At 39.9% G+C, this 27,405-nt stretch overlaps 1 pseudogene; it reads right to left on the minus strand.

Moving 5' to 3' along the window:
- Positions 1 to 5,162: 5,162 nt before the first annotated feature.
- Positions 5,163 to 5,532, minus strand: LOC128592360 (60S ribosomal protein L35a-like; annotated as a pseudogene).
- Positions 5,533 to 27,405: the final 21,873 nt, after the last annotated feature.

The raw sequence follows: 27,405 nt of genomic DNA on the forward strand, positions 1-27,405 counted from the left end.
GCCATCCTCTTGCCTCAGCCTCCTGAGTAGCTGGGACTACAGCTGCCCACCACAACACTTGGCTAGTTTTTTTATTTTTCTTAAGACAAGGTCTCACTCTTGCTCAGGCTGGTCTAGAACTCCTAAGCTCAAATAATCCACCTGCCTCAGCCTCCTAGAGTGTTAAGATTACAGGTGTGAGCCGCCACTCCGGCCACTGTGATTCTTATTTTAAAAGTAGATTTACACACAAACAAAATGTTTAAAGTAACAGCCCAATAGAAAGGGCAAGGTTGGATGTAGCAAACATACCTTCTTTTTTTTCTGATTGCATTGCTGTGTTCTTTGGTTAGTTAGGCTGTTGTTGGAGAGCCAGATACTGTCAGTGAAAAGTGCCTTCCCACTATAACAAATGGAACAGTATGAAACCGCCATGTGAGGGGACATTTGCTTGCAGGAAGGAAATGCCTCCTCTTATCTGCTATTGTCTTCACTTTGTGTTTGCTTCTTGGATTCTCATGCCTTCATAGCAGCTGTTGACAGACTGGAATGCCCCCAACAAATTGGACTCCTTGCATGTTTCCTTCTTCCTAGTCAAGTTCTTGAATGTTTCCTTCCACTCCCTGAATTGGCATGCATGCCACTTCTTTTCCAAGCACTTAATCTACCAAGTGCCAGAAGTCAAAATAAAGATATTTGTAAGAAAAAAATTCAAGAAGGAAAGAGCTTTATATAGACCCGTTGGCCCAGTTTAACCCATACAAGGTCAAGGGGGAAAAAATACCTTACATAATCACTAATCAAAACTCTGAACTAAGATGTAAAATTGATATGACCTTGCAGCATAGCTCAAACTGCAGGCTGGGAGAGATTGAATATTTTAAGGTTTAGAAGCATATGAATTTCAGAAATGGAGACCCTAAGGAAATAAGCAATGAATTAAAAGGATTTTAAGATGAAATATAACATAGTTATTGAAAGAACAAAAGGAAAGTTGCTTTCATTTCACTGAAAAGAGGTGAGAAAGTCAGTCTGCTAGAGAGAGCTAGAAAATAAGAAAGAATAAAGTAATAAACTCATAAATTACTTTTTAAAATGTCCTCATGAGTGAGTGAGAAGTAAAAATACTGAGGAGAAACATAAGGCTGTAAGAAAATTGAGGGAGCTGAGGAACCAGACACACAGTTCAGGAGTTACAGTGTCCAATGCCTATCCACTTTTTGAATAAAGAGGTTTTAGTGAAAGGCAGTAGGGAGAGGCAGGGACTTTGACAAACTGGAGTGTGCAAACCCAGCCAACGACCCTCTCCTTACTTTTAGTCAACTGTTGTTCTATAGGATATGAGCTCACAGTCTTTAATCTTTTAAAGAGACGTTGGAAATCCATATTTTTTAATGTAAAGCACTCCCAACTTTCACATGTTGACAACAAATTCAAATAGTTGAAGTACACTGAATTAGCCACAAAGAAAAGAAAAAAGCCCTCTCTGTGAACTGTCTCGGTCAACAGATTACCATTTTGAGGATCCTGGGGTGGTGGATCAAATATGCATGGGCTTTGTACACTTCTAGAACTGGATTTTAACCGCGAAATATGCCACAAAACAGCTGTGAAACTACAGGAAAATTAATATCTTAACTTTTTGAAGCATTTGTTTCCTTATCTGTAAAAGAAGAATAACTGCATCTTCCTTTCCTGGGGGTTGTGGAAATTATTTGAGAGCACAAGTCACAAGACAGGGAAGGGAAGCTGCATACATCTTATAATGCCCCCCAAATCTATTGGCAAGTCCCATGAACCCAAGCAAAGAAATATTCTTTAAAAATTTCAAAACACAATAGAACCTTAAATGCAAGGGTATAGGTAGTCACCCAGTTACAAACATATGTCTTATGTACAACTCACAATTGTGCATAGAGGCTATTATGGGTATGTAGTAGGTAAATGTACCTGTTCCAACTTACATACAAATTCAGCTTAAGAACAAATCTACAGAACTTATCTTGTTTGTAACCCAGAGATACAAACAAGATTTTGTATCTTGTTTACAAGATACAAAAGCCCCATCTGCTTCAGAGCCCCTCCTTGTGAATATCCCACAAGTAAATCTAAAGCCCCTCAGGCCATGAGCCTGAGTCTTCAGGGATGACCACACTGGAGTCAGACACCTGTGATGGGACCTCCACTGCCCCGAAGGATGTAATCAGCAGGCACACGGGCAAATCAATTACTAATGGCAAATAGTGGGAAGGGCTGTGGAAATGTGGAAATCTGCTGTATAAATTGAAATTTTCAAGCCATGATTTACTGAGTCATCATAAAAATAGCTCAAAAATTATGTCATCTTATAAAGAAAAATCAATTAAGTTCACCAAAAAAATTAGGAGCTAAAACAGTTCTTTTTAACCTTTTTCATTATCACCCCCAACCCAAAGAGCTTTTTTAGACATTTTTTCCTAATCACTTCCCCCTACCCCATAAAAATTTAATACCACAAATATACTGCATGTCTTCCTGGGTTCCGATGTAAACCTTTTCTTCATATACAAAAAGAGTAAGTCCTCCCTTCACCACCCCCTTAAACTAACTTTTATTTCTTTGAGAATGATGTGTGCATTGAGGATGCATGCCTCACAGAGACCCACAACACAGATTGAGTTCCAACAATTTTATCTTACGTTTTGATTACAGATAATGGATATAAATCTCCCTGTTCAGTGCCTGGCACAAAGTATATGCTCAATAAGTTATATATATATTAATAACTTTTAAAAATGCACGGAAATGTAAAAGAATCATCCCATAGAGCACAGAGTCATGAGAAGCCCAGAGACAATCCTACCTCCTGTGTTTTATTGCTTTGCTCCCAGCTCTTTATGAAGGCAATTTTACAACAGACTAAAACCCCAGAAATCCCTCTGGAGATATCACTTCCCAAGAAACCATATTCTCCAAAGAATATCAGCAGCATTGCTGTTCTTCCTGTGATACTCAGAGTATTTGTAAAGTCCAAGGGAAAAAACAAAACATTCTCAGCAAATACACCATATAGAAGGATCATTTTTGCTTATGTTTATCTTTGGTCCTTGTCAGTGTTTGAGTTGCTATAACCACATACGAGACTGGGCAGTTTATAAACAAGAGAAATTTACTTCTTACAGTTCTGGAGGCTGGGAAGTCTGAGATCAAGGTGCTGGCAAATTCCGTGTCTGGCGAGGACTTGCTTCCTGGTTCACTGTGGCACCTTGGTGTGTCCTCTTATGGTGGAAGGGATTAGTTTGCTTTCTGAGGTCTCTTTTGTCAGGGTATTAACTCCAATTATCAAGGTTCCGTCCTCAAAATATAATCACCTTCCAAAGGCCCTGCCTCCAATACCATCACCCTAGGGGTTAGGATTTTAACATATGAATTCAGAGGTGGGGGACACAGACTACAGAAGCTGGTAATAAATTTTCATTGTTCTGCAGCTAAAGGTCAATCTTAGGGTCTGAGCCTCATGTAACCTAAACTCGAAAGCTCTGAAACACAGGAGAAGGTTTGTGTGTTTGGCTTAATGCTCCCGTAGTGGCTTTGATGGTGTATTGCTTCCAGGCCTGCTTCATTTTGTTGGACCATTAGCCAAGACTCCAGAGAGAAAGGAGAACCATGGTCCTTTTAGCCTCTTAAGGGTTTGATGATTGCTTAATGCTCAGCAGCCTTCTCTGTATCAAAAGTAGAAATCGAACTGTGAGGACATTGGGAAATTCTGCCCCAGGAGAAAATCTCTGAAGATGATGTCAGGACAATTAGACATTAAAAAGTTGCAGACTTTGTGATTATTAACAAGCTTAGGAGAGCTAATTAAGAAGGGTGAATAGATGCTGTCTGACTTGCCCAGAGGTGTAACTTGCCAATGAAGACAAATTTTTTTTTTTTTTTTTTGCCAATGCAGATTCTTTACTTACAGATTTGAGGATTTAACTGGAGATTCCAAATAATCGCTGAAGGCTGAAATGGAAGACAGTAAGCATGGAGAAGAAACTCAGAATTCTTTTTTGTGAGACAGTATCTCGCTCTGTTGCCCTGGGTACAGTGCCATGGAGTTATCATGGCTCACAGCAACCTCAAACTCTTAGGCTCAAGAGATGCTCATGCCTCAGCTTTCAGAGTAGTTCAGACTACAGGCACCTGCCATAATGCATAGATAATTTTTCAATTTTTAATAGAGATGGGGTCTCATGCTTGCTCAGGCTGATCTTGAACTCCTGAATTGACCAATCTGCCTATCTCAGTCTTCCAGAATGCTAGGATTATAGGTGTGAGCCAGCTCACTCGGCCAGAAACTCAGAATTCTTATTCCAGGGAGTTCTCTAGTACAGTCCTTGTTTTGCACTTTAACAGTTTATTTAGACCTCCGCTTTTTCAACCAGACTGAGGACGTGAGGTGGCAGGACTATACTCACCACTTAGTTCATCACCTGGCGTACTACTCTGAGTAAGGGCTTATAATAATAATTATTATTATATGCATTATGAAAGAAATAATTTTTACACCACTGGTAAGGGGATAACTATTAATATTCCCTCCAAAGAATGTAAGCTTTGAGTCAAAGGGACTGTGTTTGAATGTTGCCTCTGTTACTTAAAGCCATGTGACCTTAGGTTGGTTACTATGCATGGACCTTTGCTTCCTCATGTGTAAAATGGGAATAACTACAGTTAGGGAATATAGTGTTTCTGGGAAGATGAAATAAGCTAATACTTATGAGTTTTACACAGTACGGTGTCTAGTTCAGTGCTTGACAAATAGAGGGCCCTATAAATAATAGTTACTATGACTGTACTTATTTTAATAATTATCATAAGTTTCATCATAGAGTAGATTAGCTTTTAAAGTCAGGAACTAAGAAAAAATATATGTATTCAAAATTTCTTTTGAAGATCCATTAATTGCCCTTAAATCCAACAGAGTTTGGAGGATCAAAAACCAAGAAATCACTTCTGTGTTTCTTTTTGCAGTTTAGCTGTGGCTTCTTTTCTTCTGAAGCAGTGGAGGGTGGAAAGGAGGTATATTTTAAAGGATGCTTTTCTTTCGGCCACACTCACATAGCTGAGTTTCACTATGTCCAGCACAGGGTAATGTGACCATTTTATTTTAGTTCTTGTGTCTTTGGATGCTGACTTTGTTTTTTTTTTTTTTACAACAGCACAAATCCACTTTTATTTACTTTTCATCACTTTAAATCCTTGAAGGGTACAGCATCACACGGATTCTGTGTCCAATGGCCTTAGCAGGAAAGTTGCTTTGGAATTTGGCACGAACCATGCCACTGTTTCCATGGGCTCGAGTTATCTTTCCCCAGATTACTCTGGTTTTGTTTGGTTTGCCGCCAGCAGTCACTGTATTGTTCTTTGCTTTGTATACATAAGCACATCTCTTGCCCAAATAAAATTCAGTTTCATCTCGGGCATAAACACCTTCAATTTTAAGAAGAGCTGTGTGCTCACTTTGGTTCCGGACACCTCTCTTATAGCCAGCAAAAAAATGGCCTTGGACCACAGCCTTCCAGACATATTTGCCTTTTAGAAGTTCTGTTCCCAGCAGACCTCCACAGGCCCCAAGATGGCGGAAAGAGGAAAAACTGGATGCTGACTTTGAAGCAAGTCGTGGTCTCCACACCTATCATTGTTTCGGAGAGTAAGCTATCTGATAGAGCCAGTTCTTAAACCAAGGTAGGCAGGGATCTATATCGCCATTTATGGGTCACTGGAGGGTTTTGTTTTCATTTTTATTTTTTAACCATTCCCAAGAATTTCAAAGGATATGTTTTCCAGCTTGTGAAGTAAGGATTCTGCTGCCCATCCCTGACCTCTAGACATTTGCACCTGTCTATCACCTACCTATCTTTCAACTCTCCAACTCAGGGCTCCCTCCTGCAGGATCATTTCTCCTAGGCTGATTAGGTGTCCTTCCACAGCACACTTCACTCCTGGCTCCAGCACTATATTGTAACGGTCTGTTTGCTGGACACATATTTATCTCCAGTTCCTAGCACAGTTCATAATCCACGATGGAAGGGTCAACAGGTATTTGTTGAGTGCATGATTGAGTGAATGAATGTTTTAGATTCCATAAACTACATTCATTGCTACACTTCAAGACTATGAGGCTGTAGAAGTCACAGATCCCTTCAGATCCCTGCTACTACCAGTGTCTGGTTGCTCTACTTTTAACTCTTCCCAAAGGGGACCTTTAAGCAGAGGATGGATTGTCTTTGGGACCTGGGTGGGTAGCCAAAAGTGCATGTGAGTTTGTTCCCTTCACCAAAACAGCCAATGGCCGACTGGTATGAGAATATAAAAACTCAGCTCTTGTGCTGTAGGTGGGATACACTCTGAGCTGTCGTGTATAGGACAGGCTCAGAGTCAGCCCGCAGCTGGGGCTAGCTGAGATCACATCCCTGCCTGACCTTGTTCCCTTTCCTGTCCTACTTACCCCATTCTCTCAGCAGTTTTTCAGGGGAGAACCTAATTCTTGGCTCAAAGTTTTCTTCTAGGAGAATCCAATCTAAGAAAAAATGGCCAAGGAACATTTCTCGAGCACCTCCTGTGGACAGCACATCATTTTCAAGCAACCCTGCAAAGTGGGCCATGTGTGCCTCATTATATTTGGCCTGTGCCTTCAGGGACAGCACAGTTCTAAAAATGTTGGGCCATCAATGGTAACATCATCACTTTTATTTTGACATTTCAGAATAAAATCTCACCACAACAGAGTGTAGCCCATTAAGAGAAAAGGACTACTGTAAATCAATAGCCTTTTCTCTGAAGTCCCAGAAAAGTGCCAGCCCTCGATATCCTTGGATGACTCTGCCAGTAGAACTTTCACTAGCTAGAGTTACATTGTTGTCTCAGGTACCAGAATAGAGAAGTTATTTTGAAAGGTCAATAATAGAGTCTAGGTGCCGGGAGGTTTAATTGAGGAAATTATTGATTTTTCCCATTAATATTTTAACCTGCTTGAAAAATAAGAGAGTAAAGGCTAATTTTGTTTTTAAAATAATCTACTAAAATCTGTTAGTCAGGCACATTCGCATTTGATTCCATTAATGCTAGTGATAAAAATCACAGATCAGGGCGGCGCCTGTGGCTCAGTTGGTAAGGCGCCGGCCCCATATACTGAGGGTGGCGGGTTCAAGCCCAGCCCCGGCCAAACTGCAACCAAAAAATAGCCAGGCGTTGTGGCGGGCGCCTGTAGTCCCAGCTGCTCGGGAGGCTGAGGCAAGAGAATTGCTTAAGCCCAGGAGTTGGAGGTTGCTGTGAGCTGTGTGAAGCCACGGCACTCTACCGAGGGCCATAAAGTGAAACTGTCTCTACAAAAAAAAAAAAAAAATCACAGATCAGGGATTCTCAACCTTGGCATTTTTGAGATGTTGGGCTGGATACTTCTTTCTTGTAGGGACTATCCTATAGGATGTCTAGCAGCATCTCTGGCCTCCACCCACTAAATGTAGCACACCCACCACCCAGCCAGTCGTGGCAATCAAGAATATCTCCAGACATGGTCAAATGTCTCACAGGAACAAAATTGCTCATGTATAAGAACCACTGATTAGCCAAGGGATAGCCCAGGTGACGTAGTTCATATTTGTGTTGCTATAAAGGAATACCTGAGGCTGGGTGATTTGTAAATAAAAAGAGGTTTATTTGGCTCATGGTTCTACAGGGAGCCAGCATCTGCATCTGGTGAGAGCCTCAGCTTGCTTCCTTCCATTCATGGTGGACATGGACGGGGAGCCAGTGTGTGCAGAGATCACATGGTACCAGAGGAAGCAAGGGAACTAGGAAGAAGGTTCCTTTAACGACCAGCTCTTGCAGGAACTCACCAATTACCAACACCACAACAGTAAACCCTTCATGAGGGACCCTTTGATCCTCAGCACCAGGGATCAAATTTCAACATGAGATTTGGAGGGGACAAATATCCAAACTATATCACCAGGGAAATTATAGCCAGGAGGTTTCAGGTTCAGAGATGGGAAAGAGAGTGACAAAAGACAACTTTTATTTCTGTCCCTTTAAATGTAATTGTAAAGGATAAAAGCAGTCATCTGGATTCTGGAGATTATAAATAGAACCCTCTCTAGAAATTGGCACCAAAGTAAATAGTTGAAGTCTACTTCAAGATCAGCACTGTGCATTTTTATAGCATGTCCTTTTTTACAGAAGTTTTTTTCATAGTAAAGATTATTGTTTAAAAATGTGTGTCATGATTTATCTTGAATGATTAAAAAATTATCTGGGAACTCAGTAGATCAAATCTAACTACTGATTAAACGGATTTCTCTCTAACACATTGGGATCACTTCTCTTTAGTGGCTTAAAAGAAAAAAATCAATGCAGGTCACAAACATCTGTTTTGAGTCCTTGGAAACTTGAAAAGATTAAAATCAAAAATAAGAAGAAAATAAACAAAGTTTCTTTTAACATCTGTTTCCTAACAGTCTCTCACTTCAAATTATTGCATTTGTGGAGAGGAACAGAAATTTTGAGACTTGAATTCCTAACAGAAACCAGTAAAAAGGTCTTTGTGGATAACTTTAAAGGCAGTCAGGATTAAATGAATTTTTTGTTGTTTTAAATTCAATTCAAAGTATGTATTACAATCTCTTGGTGAGGTACACATTTGAGTGAAGCACACTGGCTGCCAACAAGACTATGCTACGTTAGGCTGCCAGCAACTCAGACAGAATCTGTTAGTTGAAAAGTGTAGAATTACAAAATGAAATCTCAGATATCCTGAATTTTTATTAAAAATTTTAGGAAACAATCTAAAGGACATAGGAGCTATTCTTACTTTATTTTGATCCTTTTAAGTTTATAACAAACAAGGTCATCCTCTTTAGATCTATCAAAATTAGTTCAAGAGGAAGACGACTTTGGGCCTCATTACAAGTCCCAAAGAGCTGTCATTCTCCAACAAGGCTTTCTTTTGACCACTACGTAATCTTTTTTTTCACCCTAAGTGGATGTGAACATTTGTTCTTCTTTGTTGAATTCTATTCTTCTCTTGAATGAAGGGGAGGCTTCATTGCTTTTTTAATACATATTTTATCTCAGGTTTTTATAGACTCAGTTCACTAGGCCCTGCACCAATATCCAAAGCCATACATATGGCAACTCCTACTTATTTTTATTTTTATTATTTTTTTTTATTAAATCATAGCTGTGTACATTGATATATTCATGGGGCATCATTCACTAGCTTCACAGACCACTTACCAAGTTTCACATATACCCTCGTAAGATGCACCGCTGGTGTAATCGCACCAATCCCCTTCCCTCTACCCACCTCCCCCCTCCCTCCCTTCCCATTCCCCCTTCCCCCTATTCTTAGGTTGTAACTGGGTTATAGCTTTCATGTGAAAACCCTAAATTAGTTTCATAGTAGGGCAGAGTACATTGGGTGCTTTTTCTTCCATTCTTGAGATATCTTACTAAGAAGAATATGTTCCAGCTCCATCCATGTAAACATGAAAGAGGTAAAGTCTCCATCTTTCTTTAAGGCTGCGTAATATTCCATGGTGTACATATACCACAGTTTATTCATCCATTCGTGGATCAATGGGCACTTGGGCTTCTTCTATGACTTAGCAATTATGCATAGGGCTGCAATAAACATTCTGGTACAAATATCTTTGTTATGATGTGATTTTTGGTCTTCTGGGTATATGCCCAGTAGAGGGATTACAAGATTCAATGGCAGATCTATTTTTAGATCTCTAAGTATTCTCCATATCTCTTTCCAAAAGGAATGTATTAATTTGCATTCCCACCAGCAGTGCAAAAGTGTTCCCTTTTCTCCACATCCACGCCAACATCTCTGGTCTTGGGATTTTGTGATGTAGGCTAGTTTCACTGGGGTTAGATGGTATCTCAAAGTAGTTTTGATTTGCATTTCTCTGATGATTAAAGATGATGAGCATTTTTTCATATGTCTGAAGGCCACACACCTGTCTTCTTCAGAGAAGTTTCTCTTCAAATCCCTTGCCCAAGCCTGAGATGGGATCCCTTGTTCTATTCTTGCTAATGTGTTTGAGTTCTCTGTGGATTCTGGTTATTAAACCTTTGTCGAAGACATAACCTGCAAATATCTTCTCCCATTCTGAGGGCTGTTTGCTTGCTTTACTTACTGTGTTCTTGGCTGTGCAGAAGCTTTTTAGTTTGATCAAGTCCCAGTAGTGTATTTTTGAAGCTGCTTCAATTGCCTGGGGGGGTCCTCCTCATAAAATACTCACCCAGACCGATTTCTTCAAGGGTTTTCCCTGCACTCTCCTCTAGTATCTTTATAGTTTCATGTCTTAAGTTTAAATCTTTGATCCAGTGAGAGTCTATCTTAGTTAATGGTGAAAGGTGTGGGTCCAGTTTCAGTCTTCTACAGGTTGCCAGCCAGTTCACCCAGCACCATTTGTTGGGAAATGGTGAATTGAATTGGGAAATAGGGAATCTTTTCCCCACTGAATGTTTTTAATTGGCTTGTCAAAGATTAAATAAGGGTAAGTAGCTGGGTTCATCTCTTGGTTCTCTATTCTGTTCCAGACATCTACTTCTCTGTTTTTGTGCCAATACCATGCTGTTAGGATCACTGTCGATTTGTAGTATAGTCTGAGGTCTGGTAGCGTAATTCCTCCTGCTTTGTTTTTATTTCTGAGTAATGTCTTGTCTATTTGAGGTTTTTTCTGATTCCATATAAAACGAAGTATTGTTTTTTCAAGATCTTTAAAGTATAACAGAGGAGCTTTAATAGGGATTGCATTGAAATTATATATTGCTTTGGGTAGTAACATTTTAACAATGTTGATTCTTCCCAGCCATGAGCATGGTATGTTTTTCCATTTGTTAATATTTTCAGCTATTTCTTTTCTTAGAGTTTCATAGTTCTCTTTATAGAGATCTTTCACATCCTTTGTTAGATAAATTCCCAAATATTTCATCTTCTTTGGCACTACTGTGAATGGGATAGAGTCCTTAACTGTTTTCTCAACTTGACTATTGTTTGTATATATAAAGGCTACCGATTTATGAATGTTGATTTTGTAACCTGAGACACTGCTGTATTCCTTGATCACTTCTAAGAATTTTGTAGTAGAGTCCCTAGTGTTTTCCAGATATACAATCATATCATCTGCAAAGAGCGAAAGTTTGATCTCTTCTGACCCTATATGGATACTCTTGATCGCCTTTTCTTTTCTAATTGCGGTGGCTAAAACTTCCATTACAATGTTAAAAAGCAATGGAGACAATGGGCAGCCTTGTCTGGTTCCTGATCTGAGTGGAAATGATTCCAATTTAACTCCATTCAATAGGATATTGGCTGTGGGTTTGCTGCAGATGTTCTCTATCAGTTTAAGAAATGCCCCTTCTATACCAATTTTCTTAAGTGTTCTGATCATGAAGGGATGCTGGATATTATCAAAAGCTTTTTCTGCATCGATTGAGAGAATCATATGGTCTATGTTTTTTAATTTGTTTATGTGCTGGATTACATTTATAGATTTATGTATCGAACCAGCCTTGAGACCCAGGATAAACCAACTTGGTCATGATGTATAATTTGTTTGATGTGTTGCTGGAGTCTGTTTGTTAGGATCTTGTTGAATATTTTTGCATCTATATTCATTAGTGATATTGGTCTATAATTTTCTTTTCTTGTTGACTCTTTCCCTGGTTTGAGGATCAGGGTGATGTTTGCTTCATAGAACATGTTAGGTAGTCTTTCTTCTTTTTCTACCTTTTGGAACAGGTTAAGTAATATAGGTACTAATTCCTCTTTAAAAGTTTGGTAGAATTCTGATGTGAAACCATCTGGTCCCGGGCTTTTCTTTATAGGGAGGTTTTGTATGGTTGATGCTATTTCAGAACTTAATATGGGCCTGTTCAACATTTCCACTTGATTCTGGCTAAGTCTTGGAAGGTGACGTGCTTCCATGTATCAGTCAATTTCCTTCAGATTTTCATATTTCTGAGAATACAGTTTCTTGGAATATTCATTAAGGATTTTTTGGATTTCTGAGGAGTCTATTGTTATTTCGTCTTTGTTGTTTCTGATTTATGAGATTAGAGATTTTACTCTTTTTTTCCTGATTAGGTTGGCCAAAAGTTTATCTATTTTATTGACCTTTTCGAAAAACCAGGTTTTGATTTATTGATCTGTTGTATTATTCTTTTGTTTTCAAATTCATTTAATTCTGCTCTAATTTTAGTTATTTCTTTTCTTCTACTGGGTTTGGGGTTGGAATGTTCTTCCTTTCCCAGTTGCTTGAGATGTCCCATTAAGTTGTTAACTTCCTCTCTTTCTGTTCTCTTGAGGAAGGCTTGCAGTGCTATAAATTTCCCTCTTAGAACTGCCTTTGCGGTGTCCCAGAGGTTCTGATAGTTCGTGTCTTCATTGTTGTTTTGCTCCAAAAAGTTGGTGATTTCTTTCTTAATCTCATCTCTGACCCCTATCATTCAGCATAAGGTTATTTAACTTCCATGTTTTTGTATGAGTATGCAGATTCCTGTTGTTACTCAGCTCAAGTTTTATTCCATGGTGGTCCAAGAAGATGCCTGGAATAATTTCTATTCCTTTAAATTTACTGAGGTTAGACTTGTGACCTAAGATGTGATCGATTTTGGAGTAAGTTCCGTGGGCTGATGAGAAGTATGTGTATTCAGTTTTGTTGGGATGAAATGTTCTGTAGATGTCTGCTAAATCCAAATGTTGGATGGTTAGGTTTAAATCTAAGATTTCTTTGCTCAGCTTCTTGTTGGAGGATCGATCCAACACTGCCAAAGAAGTGTTGAAATCTCTGACTATTATGGAGCTGGAGGAAATCAAGTTGCTCATGTCTCTTAGAGTTTCTCTTATAAATTGAGGTGCATTCTGGTTGGGTGCATAGATATTAATAATTGAGATCTCATCATATTGAGTATTACCCTTAACAAATATGAAGTGACTATTCTTGATCTTATTTACTTTTGTTGGTTTAAAGGCTATTGTATCTGCAAATAAAATTGCAACACCTGCTTTTTTCTGATTACCATTTGCCTGAAATATGGATGACCATCCTTTCACCCTGAGTCTGTATTTGTCTTTTAAGTTAAGATGTGACTCTTGTATGCAACAGATATCCAGCCTGAATTTTTGGATCCAGTCAGCTAACCTATGCCTCTTTAGAGGACAGTTTAAGCCGTTCACATTAATGGAGAGTATTGATAAGTCTGGTGAAGTTTTGGGTATCGAGTTTTTAGAAAATCCAGTGGGCATTTTTAATCCTTTTGCCAGTGTGGAAATTGGAGTTTGATCCGAAGTTTCTGAGTGAGTTTACTTTTGTGGTATAGGATTGGGTTGGTCATTATGGAGGATAGGTCTCAGAATATCCTGAAGAGCTGGTTTGGTTATGGCAAATTTCTTCAACATATGAATGTCATTAAAGTATTTAATTTCTCCATCATGAATGAAACTCAGTTTAGCTGGATACAAGATCCGGGGTTGAAAGTTATTTTGCTTTAGGAGATTAAAAGTCAGTGACCACCCTCTTCTGGCTTGAAAAGTTTCAGCAGAGAGATCTGCAGTCATTCTAATATTCTTCCCTTTGAAGGTAATGGTTTTCTTTCTCCTGGCAGCTTTGAGAATGTTCTCCTTCATATTAACTTTAGTGAAGTTAATTATGATATGCCTGGGGGATGTCTTATTGGGGTTGAGTCATGCTGGGGTTTTGAAGCTGTCTGCTATCTGAATTTCAGAATCTCTAGGCATGTGTGGAAAATTCTCTTTCATAATTTCATGCAGAAGGACCTCTGTGCCCAGTGAGGCCACTTCATCTGTTTCTGGAATTCCTATGATTCAGATATTCACCTTCTTCGAATTATCCCAGAGCTCTCTGAGAGAATGATCCTTTTTTGCTCTCCATTTCTCTTCCTCTTTGAGAGTTTGGGAGCGTTCAAAGGCTTTATCTTCAATGTTGGAAATCCTTTCTTCTGCTTGCTCCATTCTGTTGCTGAGGGATTCTACTGTATTTTTCATATCTTTGGGGGCTGCAAATTCTTGCTTCAGTATGTCTAAGTCTTTGAGGGTTTTGTCTTTAAATTCGTTGAATTCTTGAGACAACTTTTGTATTTCTCCTCGAATTCCTAATTCCAATTTGTTAATCTTGTCTGCAATCCAAATTCTGAATTCGATTTCTGACATCTCAGCCAGTTGTTTATGAATGGGATCTTCAATTGCATCTGCCATATCTTTCCTTGTGGGGGTTGATCTATTCTGGTTTTTCATGTTACCAGAGTTTTTTTGCTGATTCCGCCCCATGGTTGTTTTACTCCCTTTGATTTTTTCCCCTGGGGCTTTGTCAAGGGCCTGTACAGTGTTGTGGCCTGAGAAACTGGGGCCCTGTCTGGTGTGGTAGGGCTAAGTGGTTCTGTCTTGTGTTCAGCTGGTTTCTGTTCTACCCTAGTGAAACAGATACTCTGGATTGAAGTCTCAGCTGTGGAGAAGTATCAGCAATTAAATCACCCCACCCCCCACCGGCAAACAATTGGAAAAGAAAAATCATAACTTCGTACCACTGTGCACCCAGGGCACCACCTGATTTGTCCTCAGGCGATTGGTTCAGTTCAAAAAGTCCAAATCAATTGTCTCAGTCTTCACCTGTCTCCGGTGAGAGAGTTTAAGAGGTCTCTGTGAACTGGATCATAGGGGTCTGGTGACTACTCTGGTGTGGCTTGCTCCAGTGCTGCGTGGAGTCAGGAGGAGCCACCCAGCCAATAGATCATTCTGGGAAGGTTGATGCCTCCTTCCCCACTTTGCACCACTGTCACACCCAGTCACTGATAGCCCTGCAGTTGTCTGACCCAGTTGCCTGTATTGAATTGGTACTCCAGAAGTTTGTACCTGCCTGAATCACAAGGAAGTCTGCCAGGCCGCTGTGCTGTGCCTCTCTCTAGCAGGAGGAGGTGAGGCCTGACAACCTTGGGTGCTTGATGAAGGTTGGGGGGTTTTCACTCAGGTCCAGTCTCGCCCCTGATTAATGTTACTGACAGAACAGAATAGAACAACTCTGTGGTTCCTCTGTAGAAGAGAAGCTGCATTGAGTTCCAAATTAGCTTGTCTTTGCTCTTGTATTGTCTATAGGCTGATGATCCCCTGAGGGCCAGGTGCATCTTAGGTTTAGTAAAGCGGACCTCTGGGTCAGCCCTACCCTGGGAGTTTCCCTGGTTTGCAAGTTGGAGTAGCCTCAGGCAAATTCTATACTCAGAGTCTCTGGTTGCCCAGGGAGACAGGGGGTGTGGCTTCAGAATATTCAGTAGTAAGCCGTACTGCTAGCAAAAGAGGGCTGCTGTTTTATGGCTCAGGCAACCGCTGCTCTGGTGTAGCTCTCTTCCAGCCAACCATCCTCTCTCCACTCCTGTACCCCAGAGTCTGCACTGACCGGCTGCAGCCAAGCACTGTCTATACCCCTCGAGCAATCGCCCAAGAGTCTGGGGGACAGGCCTCCAGACCCTGACGCGAGAGCAGAGGGGAGTGTGGGGAGCGCTGGGAGCCTGGGGTTGTGGGCAGAGAACACACACAACTTTACACAGTTTTATGCCTGGCCATATTGTCACCAAAAGACGGCTGTCGCACTGTGCCTCAGGGAACTGCCACCCCAGTGCTGTCCCCTCTCCACCAACTGGGACTGGTCTTCAGACCTCAGTGTGAGTAAAGGGGAGCGCTGGGAGCTCAGAATTCCAGGTAGAGACTATATACAGTTTATATAGTTTTATGCACCCTACTAGGGTGCAGGAGGATGCCGTGGCACCCTAGTAGGGGAGGTAGGTCCAGTTTTTAGAGGGTCTCTCCTGTGGAGTGTAGTGGGAGGACCTTTGAACTCTGCCTGATTGTTTGTGGGGCACTCTGAGCCATTCTTATGGGGGAGGGGACTCCCGTCTGCTTGGTGATGGATTTTGTACCTTTTGTTTGTATCCTTGTGGTCGCAGCTCACCTCAGCGGGGTTGACGTGCATTCTTCAACCTTCTCTCTTAGTGCAGCTCAAATCCACCAGGTTACTTGCTGAATTTTTGTCCTTTAACTCTCCTACTGGATGGGAGCCTCTGTGGAAAGCTGGCTTCAGTCAGCCATCTTGTCTCCTCCTCAGGAGGCAGGTTTTAAGCAATTAGAGATGTTCAACTTGTTGCAGAAAAGGCTTGTGGACAAAAACAGGAAAGGGCATCTGACTTTTTCTATAGCTCAGAGTTACAGAGATGCAGGCTATGGCTCCATGCCAGGAAAAGCTGTTGGTCAAAACAGCTCAGAGATATGCCGGGCTGTTTTATGAGGCTCTCTGTTTTCCCGCAACTCCTACTTGTAATCAGGCCATAGCAAAACTCTTTCATGTGTTCCTATGGCTGACTATTTTGTATATTAATTCTTAAATACTCTGCAGGATATGGCTCTCTCCATTGGGGGATTTGCTTCTTGGATTCTGTTATTTATGGTTAATTGGCTAAATATCCACTCTGCTTTGTTTCTACCAAAAAGTACTAATGTGTGGCTTATTTCTAACATAATTCACTATTAGCTCCATCTAGAAACTGGCAAAGCCTACAGTTAAATGTCTTGCATGGTGGTCCTAATTGTTAAGTGGCTGGATAAGGTTTCATTGGGCTTTAAATCTCACGTTTTAATCATTATTTTATGGTCTAATAGGGAAGACAGGTATTAACCAGAGAGTTATACAAAGGAATATAAAATTACCAATCTGTTTAAGGTAGGGTTTCTTAGCCTCAGCCCTCTTGACATTTAGGGCTAGATAATATTTTCTTGTTGAGGGGTTATCCTGTGATTACAGAATGTGCAACAGCATCTCCGGCCTCTACTAACTAGGTGACAGAGGAAACCACTGAATTTTTCCTCCTCACTTGTAATCACCATAATGTCTCCAGATATTGCCAAATGTTCTTGGGAAACAAAAATCATCCTTGAATGAGAACCAAGAGTGTGTCAAGAGGAGAGAAAGATTTATGGCATTATCCAGAATGTATAATCAGGCAAGTTGACAAAACCCAGATGAACAGAAAAGATTTCCTTGAGGCTATGGTGCCTTGGCTGAGATCCCAATGATTAATAGGAGTTAACCAAAGAGAGAAGAGGCAGCATTTTATTAATTCATTCAAGAAGTGCTTTGTGAATCCCTACTATGTGCCAGTTATGTTCTAGGTGCTGATGATACAGCAATTAATAAGTCAATAAAACCCCCATATTCATGTGGCTTCCCTTATAATAGGGAAATACAGTCCATCACCAGGCACTCCAAAAAGGTAGAGAATGTAGAGGGCTACTTTATCTAGGGTGGATAGGAAGATACTCTCTGAAGAGATTATCTTTTTGCTGGTCATTGAATAAAAAATAAGAGCCAGCCAAGTAAAGACTGAGGGAAATGACTTCCAGGTAAGTTCTATAGGGGAGAGTTTGACAATATCCAGTACCAAGTCTCCTTTCTGTCCATTTGGAATCCTGACATAGATTAAGAACTAAAAACCCAAGCTGTTTAATGGCTAAGTAGTTGCCTTAATGACACCCGTTTCTGGTATCCATTTAAGCACAAATGAACTCATGTCCATATCACCATTGACACAACAGAAACTCAAGGTCTATTGTTAGTGGAACTGGCCTTACTATATTTTCAGAATTTATCCAAGATCACATTGAGAGAATGATCTAGGGAAACTTTCATTAGCTGTATCTATTCTGTTGCTAAGAGAAAGAACTCTTAAAATGTCATTGGCTATAAATCTGGCCCCCTTTCTTCAAGACCAAATTTATAAGAGAGAGATAAACAGGCAGCAGTTCTTGTTAATAGAGTCTACATGATTGCTTTATAATGAGAAAAGCAATTGACAAGATCATTTAAAAAAGAAGTAATGTGGCGAGTGCAACCAGAAGCTATGTTTTCTAATAAAAAAAAAAAAGTTGCCTTTGATGACATAACATATTTAGCAGAGCACATTCTGTGTGTTTATTTTTTCTCAAAACACAGCAGCTTCCAAATACTGGTTTCTCAAGCCCATCTTGATCATTCACCAAAGACTCAGATGTCAAGTATTCTGTAGATTTTATAACTAGAAGTATACAACCATCCTATTGTACAAAGCAAAAAAAACAGAGGCTCAGAAAAGACAAATGACTTGTCCAAAGTCACACAATAACTTGTGACATTGCCAAGACAAGATGTTCCTTCTCTGAGTTTTCCCATCAGTGTTTCTTCTCCAGCGTGAGCTCATGCCTCCGTTCTGCACGGATGGTTCATTAAAGGAAGCAGCTTAGAGACTGAAATCCATACTTCTCTGGGGATTGTTCATCACATCAAGACAGCGGTTCTCCCCTGGGCAGATTTTTGCCCCACAAGAGACATATAACAGTGTTTGGAGACATTTCTGGCTGTCACAACTAGTGGGTAAAGGCGATCGGATCTAGTAAGTGGAGGCCAGGGATGCTACTAAACATCCAGTTCCCACAACAAAAAATTATCCCCTAAAAATGCCAATAGCACCACACTTAGGCAACTCTACAGCTGTGGCATTACCTTCTTACTAGGCATTCAACTTAGTGAAAACTGGGGACTGTCTTGACTTGTTCTTGTATCTGTTACTGGCAACTAGTCCCAGCTACTGATACTCAGTGAATTTTTATTATTAAATGGCTGAATTTAATTTAATTGTGAACCACAGTAAAAGATGGCAATGCTTCCAAAAAGTGGTGGTAAAAGGCAAAACTACAGAAGGCCAACAATTATGTCCCACTATGAGTGGAAGGCATTTAAAAATAGTGGTTCTTCATCCTTTTGGGTAGCATAGATGGCTTTGAGGAGTCTGCAAGAGCTATGTACCCTCCCTTCCAACAATGCCATTGATACTGCATTGTCCATACATCAGGGTAAATGGGCTCTCTGACATGTGAGATCAAACAATTAGTTCAGAAACTCGTCTTAGAAAAAGCGCTACATACCTCACTGCTGAATCTCACTAGGGTCACGTTCAAAGTACTCCCCTTGGGAAGCTATGCAAAAATGCCAGGGCCTAGTCCATCCTTCAAAGCAATCTTGAACTCTTTTTCTGGAAGGGCTATCAGAGCTATCATGATATGAGGTCTGACAATTAAGTTTGTGAACTCATCCTAAGGTAAGTGCTTTAGGGTGAACTAGGTACCGGTGTTAGTACATAGCTTTCCAAGGGGAGTACTTCGAAGGTGACCATAGTGATATTCAGCAATGAGGGATGTAGTGCTTTTTCTAGGACAAATTCTTAATTGTCAGACAGAACTTAATTGTCTGACCTCATACTACAGGGGCCAAGAATCCTGGGACTAGAAGAAAGTATAGAATATTTTTCTCCTTACTCTTTGTATACTGTAATAAACTACTGGTTTAATACTGGTTGTCATTCTTTTTTTTTTTTTTTTTTTTTTAATGCTTCAATGTATATAAATTTATTTTAGTTTGGTAGTAGTCATTTAAATAAAATTGAGCATAATTTATGTTGAAAAGCTGAGGATATTTATTTTTTTTATTTTTTTATTTTTTTTTTGAATTTTATTTTATTTTATTTATTTTTTAAATTAATTTTTTTTTTTTTTTTTTTATTGTTGGGGATTCATTGAGGGTACAATAAGCCAGTTACACTGATTGCAATTGTTAGGTAAAGTCCCTCTTGCAATCGTGTCTTGCCCCCATAAAATGTGACACACACTAAGGCCCCACCCTCCTCCCTCCATCCCTCTTTCTGCTTCCCCCCCCATAACCTTAATTGTCATTAATTGTCCTCATATCAAGATTGAGTACATAGGATTCATGCTTCTCCATTTTTGTGATGCTTTACTAAGAATAATGTCTTCCACTTCCATCCAGGTTAATACGAAGGATGTAAAGTCTCCATTTTTTTTAATGGCTGAATAGTATTCCATGGTATACATATACCACAGCTTGTTAATCCATTCCTGGGTTGGTGGGCATTTAGGCTGTTTCCACATTTTGGCAATGGTAAATTGAGCTGCAATAAACAGTCTAGTACAAGTGTCCTTATGATAAAAGGATTTTTTTCCTTCTGGGTAGATGCCCAGTAATGGGATTGCAGGATCAAATGGGAGGTCTAGGTTGAGTGCTTTGAGGTTTCTCCATACTTCCTTCCAGAAAGGTTGTACTAGTTTGCAGTCCCACCAGCAGTGTAAAAGTGTTCCCTTCTCTCCACATCCACGCCAGCATCTGCAGTTTTGAGATTTTGTGATGTGGGCCATTCTCACTGGGGTTAGATGATATCTCAGGGTTGTTTTGATTTGCATTTCTCTAATATATAGAGATGATGAACATTTTTTCATGTGTTTGTTAGCCATTCGTCTGTCGTCTTTAGAGAAAGTTCTATTCATGTCTCTTGCCCATTGATATAAGGGATTGTTGGCTTTTTTCATGTGGATTAATTTGAGTTCTCTATAGATCCTAGTTATCAAGCTTTTGTCTGATTGAAAATATGCAAATATCCTTTCCCATTGTGTAGGTTGTCTCTTTGCTTTGGTTATTGTCTCCTTAGCTGTACAGAAGCTTTTCAGTTTAATGAAGTCCCATTTGTTTATTTTTGTTGTTGTTGCCATTGTCATGGCAGTCTTCTTCATGAAGTCTTCTCCCAGGCCAATATCTTCCAGTGTTTTTCCTATGCTTTCTTTGAGGATTTTTATTGTTTCATGCCTTAAATTTAAGTCCTTTATCCATCTTGAATCAATTTTTGTGAGTGGGGAAAGGTGTGGGTCCAGTTTCAGTCTTTTACATGTAGACATCCAGTTCTCCCAACACCATTTATTGAATAGGGAGTCTTTCCCCCAAGGTAAGTTCTTGTTTGGTTTATCAAAGATTAGGTGGTTGTAAGATGTTAGTTTCATTTCTTGGTGTTCAATTCGATTCCAAGTGTCTATGTCTCTGTTTTTGTGCCAGTACCATGCTGTCTTGAGCACTATGGCTTTGTAGTACAGACTAAAATCTGGTATGCTGATGCCCCCAGCTTTATTTTTGTTACTAAGAACTGCCTTAGCTATACGGGGTTTTTTCCAGTTCCATACAAAACGCAGAATCATTTTTTCCAAATCTTGAAAGTACGATGTAGGTACTTTGATAGGAATGGCATTGAATAGGTAGATTGCTTTGGGAAGTATAGACATTTTAACAATGTTGATTCTTCCCATCCATGAGCATGGTATGTTCTTCCATTTGTTAATATCCTCTGCTATTTCCTTTCTGAGGATTTCATAGTTTTCTTTATAGAGGTCCTTCACCTCCTTCGTTAGGTATATTCCTAGGTATTTCATTTTCTTTGAAACTATGGTGAAGGGAGTTGTGTCCTTAATTAGCTTCTCATCTTGACTGTTATTGGTGTATACAAAGGCTACTGACTTGTGGACATTGATTTTATATCCTGAAACATTACTGTATTTTCTGATGACTTCTAGGAGTCTTGTGGTTGACTCTTTGGGGTTCTCTAAGTATAAGATCATGTCGTCAGCAAAGAGGGAGAGTTTGACCTCCTCTGCTCCCATTTGGATTCCCTTTATTTCCTTGTCTTGCCTAATTGTATTGGCTAGAACTTCCAGCACTATGTTGAATAGTAAAGGTGACAGAGGACAACCTTGTCTGGTTCCAGTTCTAAGAGGAAAAGCTTTCAGTTTTACTCCATTCAGTAAAATATTGGCTGTGGGTTTGTCATAGATAGCTTCAATCAGTTTTAGAAATGTGCCACCTATGCCTATACTCTTCAGTGTTCTAATTAGAAAAGGATGCTGGATTTTATCAAATGCTTTTTCTGCATCTATTGAGAGGATCATGTGATCTTTATTTTTGCCTCTGTTAATATGGTGGATAACGTTTATGGACTTGCGTATGTTAAACCAGCCTTGCATCCCTGGGATGAAGCCTACTTGATCATGATGAATGACTTTTTTGATGATAAGCTGATAATCTATTGGCTAGGATTTTGTTGAGAATTTTTCCATCTATATTCATGAGTGAGATTGGTCTGAAGTTCTCCCTTTTGCTTGGGTCTTTTCCTGGTTTTGGTATCAGGTTGATGTTTGCTTCATAGAATGTGTTGGGGAAGATTCCTTCTTCCTCAATTTTTTGGAATAATTTCTGCAGTACAGGAATAAGCTCTTCCTTGAAGGTTTGATAGAATTCTGGAGTGAAGCCATCTGGACCAGGGCATTTTTTAGTTGGAAGCTTTTTTATTGTTTCTTTGATCTCAGTGCTTGAAATTGGTCTGTTCAGGAGGTCTATTTCTTCCTGGCTAAGTCTAGGGAGAGGGTGTGATTCCAAATATTGATCCATTTCCTTCACATTGTCAAATTTCTGGGCATAGAGTTTCTGGTAGTATTCAGAGATGATCTCTTGTATCTCTGTGGGATCAGTTGTTATTTCCCCTTTATCGTTTCTGATTGAGGTTATTAGAGATTTTACTTTTCTATTTCTAGTTAGTCTGGCCAATGGTTTATCTATTTTATTTATTTTTTCAAAAAACCAACTCCTTGTTTCATTAATTTTCTGAATGATTCTTTTGTTTTCAATTTCATTGATCTCTGATTTGATTTTGCATATTTCTTTTCTTCTACTGGGTTTAGGCTTAGATTGTTCTTCTTTTTCCAATTCCATAAGATCTCTTGTGAGATTGTTGATGTGCTCTCTTTCTGTTTTTCGAATGTAGGCATCTAAAGCGATGAATTTTCCTCTCAAAACTGCTTTTGCAGTATCCCACAGGTTTTGGTAGCTTGTGTCTTCATTGTTGTTATGCTCAAGGAAGTTAATGATTTCCTGTTTTATTTCTTCCTTCACCCATCTGTTATTCAACAGAAGATTGTATAATTTCCATGCCTTTGGGTGGGGTTGAGCATTTTTGTTAGAGTTGAGTTCCATCTTTAGTGCCTTATGGTCTGAAAAGATACAAGGTAAAATTTCAATTCTTTTGATTCTGTTGATATTTGTTTTGTGTCCCAGGATATGATCAATTTTGGAGAATGTTCCATGGGGTGATGAGAAGAATGTATATTCTTTATCTTTGGGGTGGAGTGTTCTATATACGTCTATCAAGCATAGTTGGTCTAGGGTCTCATTTAAATCTCTTACATCTTTGTTTAATTTCTGTTTAGAGGATCTGTCCAGCTCTGTAAGAGGTGTGTTAAAGTCCCCTGTTATGATGGTATTATCAGATATCATATTGCTCAGACTGAGTAAGGTCTGCTTCAAGAATCTGGGAGCATTTAAATTGGGTGCATAAATATTTAGAATTGAAATGTCTTCTTGTTGTAGTTTTCCCTTGACCAATATAAAGTGACCATCTTTGTCTTTTTTGACTTTAGTTGCTTTAAATCCACATGTATCTGAAAATAAGATTGCAACTCCTCTTTTCTTCTGAATTCCATTTGCCTGAAAAATTGTCTTCCAACCCTTGACTCGGAGCTTTGATTTGTCTTTTGAAGCCAGGTGTGTTTCTTGCAGACAGCAAATGGATGACTTGTGTTTTTTAATCCAGTCAGCCAATCTATGTCTCTTCAGTGGGGAATTCAAGCCATTAACATTTATTGAGATAATGGATAAGTGTGGTAGTATTCTATTCGTCTTATTTGGTGAGAGTCCATTGCTTAGTTTTATCTTTTGCATCAGTGTGGAGGTTAGGTTCTGTCCTTTGGTTTCTGAGTTCTTACTTTGCTGCTGATCCATTGTGGTGGTCAGTGTGCAGAACAGGTTGAAGTATTTCCTGTAGAGCTGGTCTTGTTGTGGCGAATTTCCTCAATGTTTGTATATCCGTAAATGATTTGATTTCTCCGTCAATTTTGAAGCTTAGCTTAGCAGGGTACAGAATTCTGGGCTGAAAATTGTTCTGTTTAAGTATATTAAAGGTAGATGACCATTGTCTTCTTGCTTGGAAAGTTTCATTAGAGAAGTCTGTGGTAACTCTGATGGATTTGCCCCTGTAGGTCAACTGGCGCTTACTCCTGGCAGCTTGCAGAATCTTTTCTTTTGTCTTGACTTTGGACAGGTTCATCACAATGTGTCTTGGAGAATCTCGGTTAGAGTTGAGGCGACCCGGGGTCCGATATCCCTCTGAAAGCAGTGTGTCAGAATCTTTGGTGATGTTTGGGAAATTTTCTTTTATAATATTCTCTAGTATGGCTTCCATTCCTCTGGGGCATTCTTCTTCCCCTTCTGGAATTCCTATAACTCGTATGTTGGAACGCTTCATAAAGTCCCATAATTCTGACAGGGAATGTTCTGCTTTCTCTCTCTTCTTTTCTGCCTCTTTTACTGTCTGAGTTATCTCAAGAACTTTGTCTTCTACCTCTGAAATTCTTTCTTCTGCATGGTCTAACCTGTTGCTGATACTTTCCATTGCATCTTTAAGTTCCCTAATTGACTGTTTCAGTTCCTTCAGCTCTGCTATATCCTTTTTATATTCTTCATATCGTTCATCTCTTATTTGATTCTGTTTTTGGATTTCCTTTTGGTTATTTTCCACTTTATTAGCAATTTCCTTCATTGTTTCCATCATTTCTTTCATTGTTTTCAACATGTGTATTCTAAATTCCCTTTCTGTCATTCCTAACATTTCTATACTGGTGGAATCATCTGCAGTAGCTACCTCATGGTCCCGTGGTGGGGTTGTTCTAGACTGGTTCTTCATGTTGCCTGGAGTTTTCTGCTGATTCTTCCTCATGAGTGATTTCTTTTATCTGTTTGCTTGCCCTAATTTTCCTTTCACTTCCTCTTGCTCTTTAAGTTCTTGTGCCTGTGGACTAAAGGTTACAGGACCAGAAGGGTGAGAAGGTTGAAGAGCAAAAAAAAAGGGGATGAAAGAAAGGAGGACCGAGTGATAAGAAAAAAAGAAAGATAGAGAAAGGAGAGGGGGTGGGTATAAAGAATATTGACAAAAAGAAGAGAGGCACAGAAAGAGGGAGACAGGGCAATATAGGTGTACAGTAGGGTACTTTGACACAACCTTAAAAAACCCCCACCTTCTGGAGGTGCCCAGTTGCGTGGTTCCCTTGAGGTCAGCAGCTCTTTGCTAACCTGATCAGACACAGTACCCCACCTCCACCAAGTAGAGAGGAAAGACAAAAATGCTATAAATCAAACCAAAAGAAGCAAACAGAAAACTTTACAGGGATAAAATTGGGTGAAAAACCAAATTATATCGGTAGAAACACTAGCAAAAATGAAGTTGAAGTTATTAAAAAAAGCAGCAATGGGAAATTATAATTAAACTAGGAAAATTGAGAAAAAAAAAGGGATCTGTGTGGAAAAGATTGAAATTAAAAAAACAAAAGAATATCAGCAACGTCAAAATAAACAAACAAAAAAAAACAACCAAGCAAAAAAAGAAAGAAAAAAATACACAACCAAAAACAAAGCAGTTTGTATATGTTATTGAATATTGTCTGGGCAACACGTGGTCTTCTGGGGTATGAGATGTTAGTCACAGTTCAGATAGGACTGGAGGCTGCTGATTACTCAAACCCCAGCAGGTAGACACCCTTAATCTCTCTTCAGCCTACTTAAAAGGCACTTCGAACTTGTAAACTTGTTGAGCAGAAGCTTTCCCAGCTTTCTTGCTAGAATTGCTGCTGAAGTGGCTATCCACTTACTCAGTGTGCCAAAACCGGTCTCACTCTGCCCCTGAGGGTTAGGGCTGCAAGGCGGCTCAGACCCCACCCTTAGGCTACTTGGTTGCTGGGTTACCGGCTCCCACCCGTTTCTAGCTCTGCGACCCTGAGGGCGGAGCTTGCCGGGGCAGATCGCTGACAATGGATCCAGTGTGACCCACCGCCAAACACTATTAGCTCCGTCTGGCTCAGCGGCTCAGACTGGGGCCCTAGACAACGGCCAAAGTTCTCGCACTCCCGCTCAGGCCTTCCCCAAGGCAGTTCAACTCAGTGCCAAGTCCAAGGACATCAAAACAGTTCACAGGTAAGGCCTTTCTGGTTTGCAGTCTCGCTGCTACTGAACTTACAGTTGTGGGCGGGTTTAGACGGATTGAACACACGCGACCACTTGCCGGTTTTCCACGGATTTAGTCCTCCTCTTGGGGTCCAGAAGTCTCTCGCTGACTCCCTGTATCCTCATAGGAGTGATGATAGGCAGTTCCCACCAGCCAGAGACGCCTGGAGTCCTATCTCCCCAGACTCACGGTGCCCAGATGCAAGGAAGCTGTTACTCGGCTGCCATCTTGCTCCGCCTCCAAGCTTCTTTTCTCCTGGTGTCTCTGAATCTTGAAGGCGCAGAAGCTCCCTTTTTTCTTTCTTTTTCCTGTGAGCCAACAGCCTGTCTTCAGATTTAGAGCTAGGAAGCTGTGGTGGTCTGGTTGTCATTCTTTTTTGGAAAATTAGTTCCTACTTTAAATAGTTCGTACTTTAAAATAAAATTCTTCAAATATTGGAAATTGCCTAATACCTATCTACTGAAATGAACAAATAAAATACAGGCTATCATAAAGTGGTTAAAAGTAATGAATTAGGTCCATATCCATCACTTGGGATACATTTTTTAAAAGCTGTTATCAAATGAAACACACTGGCTATGGTACCTTACATATGGTATGGTATCATGTATGTAGATTTAAAAACACAGATAAGTAATACCATATAATATTCATAAATATATATATATATATGGAAATTTGGAAGGATTCATACATAATTTGTAATGCTGTTTGCTTCTCTGGAAATGGAAGTATGAATAAGGTTGCGAATAAGAGACAAAGGGAGCTTTAACTTTTCTAGAAAGTTTTGTCTGATTAAAAGCAAAGGACAGAAGGACAGCAAGATGGCGGCCGAGTAACAGCTTCCTTGCATCTGGGCACCGTGAGTCTGGGGAGATAGGACTCCAGACATCTCTGGCTGGTGGGATCTGCCTATAATCACTCGGTGAGGATACAGGGAGTCAGTGAGAGACTTCTGGACCCCAAGAGGAAGACTAAAACAGTGAAAAACCAGCAAGTAGTCGCGTGTGTTCAATCGGTCTAAACGCGCCCACAACTGCACGAGAACTTAAAGAGCAAGAGGAAGTGAAAGGAAAATTAGGGCAAGGAAACAGATAAAAGAAATCACTCATGAGGAAGAATCAGCAGAAAACTCCAGGCAACATGAAGAACCAGTCCAGAACAACCCCTCCAAGGGACCAGGAGGTAGCTACTGCAGATGATTCCAGCTATAAAGAAATGTTAGGAATGACAGAAAGGGAATTTAGAACACCCATGATGAAGAAAATGAAAGAAATGATGGAAACAAGGAAGGAAACTGCTAATAGAGTGGAAAATAACCAAAAGGAAATCCAAAAACAGTATCAAATAAGAGATGAACGATATGAAGAACATAGAAAGGATATAGCAGAGCTGAAGGAACTGAAG

The sequence above is a fragment of the Nycticebus coucang genome, chromosome 8 (assembly GCF_027406575.1).
Source record: "Nycticebus coucang isolate mNycCou1 chromosome 8, mNycCou1.pri, whole genome shotgun sequence".
NCBI lineage: Eukaryota > Metazoa > Chordata > Mammalia > Primates > Lorisidae > Nycticebus > Nycticebus coucang.